Genomic DNA, 2042 nt, shown 5'->3' with positions numbered 1-2042 from the left:
AATCACTATTTCTTTTAAAACCTCTTCATTTTCATTTTGTATATCGATAAACACATTGAAAACGTCACTTCTTGACATTCTTTATAATGTCGCATATTCTTCACTCTATATTTTGTCTTTTATATAACTGAAATTTTCCATACTGAAACCGCAATGACACAACGTTTTAATAGAATCACGTATACTCTAATGAAAAATGAATAAAAGATGTTAAACGGGTTTACCTGTTTTTGAAGAAAATTTGTCCCTTAAAAGTGGGATTTTCTGCGGTGTTTTCATAACAATTCTACTATTTTCATTCAAGTGTTTAAAAGGGTTAAGAATTTATACAAAAGTGAAAGATGCACACATATATGTGTATAAATGTAAATATGTATACATATTTTACCTGTATTGGCGAAGAACACCATGACCTTGGCTTTCCAAGGAAAGAACACCATGACCTTGACTTTCCCGAAATAGGAAAGAATAGTGTAAAATGCTGAAAATGTGTACCTGTTTTATGTAAGCGAGTCAGTGAAGGATTCCATTTACTGGTCAGTTTTTACAATGATTGATTTTTCTTAAAAATATTCTCGGTTTCATAAATTTATTGCATCAACATAGACTCACAAAAGGCGCACACAATACGAGCCTACACACGACAGGTAGTAGGGTTGGGTGACATGGTTTCATGCTATCGTAGACATATTGCTTTTGTGGAGGACAACCATGCAACCGTTCATGTCTTGTCATGTCGCGGACAAATTTTAAGCAATAGCACACATGAACGGAAATGGGTACTGTTGTCGTATGCCAATGTTTATCAAATACTCAGCACATGATTGACAGAACAAAGTCAGTATGTTAAAAAAAGCATCATTCATTTCTTGCAACAATTGCTAGCCCTTAGTAGGAAACCCTAAGTTGGGTTATGACGAACATTTCAAAAAAAGAATTATCCAAATCGGTTCAGCCGTTCTCAACTGATGACATTACCAACTAACGGCATTTGATTTTTATTTATATAGATACTCAGAGTGGTGTAGGGTTTCATTAAGTCGCCACCGCCAGACTTTAAATGTATCCCGACTTTTAAATGTAACCCGACTTTTTTCAAAACATGGGTCCATTCAGCCGTCAAAAATTAAAACAAAACTAGTGTTATATCAAAACTTCACGGAGAATCAAATGAGACCAAACTTATAATGATCGATAGAATTATTTTGGATGTTATAGCCAAAATGAACAAATTAAATGTTGGTTTGTACTCTAGACTTGAAAGTATTGGAAACAAGTAAGAACGGCGTTAAGTTCGCCCCGGCCGAACTTGCTATACCCTCCACCCACCACCACCAGTTGACTTGAAGTAAAACTGAACAATTAATTTCCTTTCATTTATTAAGAAGACCAAATACCAAATTCCAGCATTTTCGGTAAAACAATGTGGATAACTTTCAAAATACGAAATTCGGATGGTACCGTTCTATGGGCGCTATATGAAGGCGTGAACCTGTACGGATAAAATTCGGGGGGAAAGTTTTATACTACCAACGAAGACTAAAAACCAAATTTCAGTCAGTGGAATATTGAACCCATAACCTTTAAAATGCCAAATATCAGGAGGTACAGTTCTGCGGGGGCAATATGAAGGCGTAAACCTATCCTACAAATTTCAGGTGGAAATTTCTGCACACCCAACGAATACTAAATACCAAATTCCAGCCATTTCGGTGGAATATTGAGGCCACCACCTTCAAAATACCGAAAATTGGGAGGTACACTTCTATGGGGGCAATATCAAGGCTTGGACTTATACCTACAGATTTTAGCTGGAAAGTTTTGCACCTCTACCAAAGACTAAATACCAAATTTCAGCCATTTCGGAACTTTGAAAACTCGGATGTTTCATTCTATAGGGGCTATATGAAAGCGTGGCCTACTACCGACAAAATTCTGAGGAAAAGTTTTATACCCCCAACGAAGACTAAGTACCAAATTTCAGCCATTTCGATGTGATCATGAAGCTAAAACTTTCGGGTGGTACCGTTCTATGGGGGTTA

Source organism: Musca autumnalis, unplaced genomic scaffold (genome assembly GCF_047663935.1).
Source record: "Musca autumnalis isolate F117 unplaced genomic scaffold, ASM4766393v1 scaffold_4, whole genome shotgun sequence".
Taxonomy (NCBI): Eukaryota; Metazoa; Arthropoda; class Insecta; order Diptera; family Muscidae; genus Musca; species Musca autumnalis.
This window is presented reverse-complemented; position numbering follows the sequence as displayed.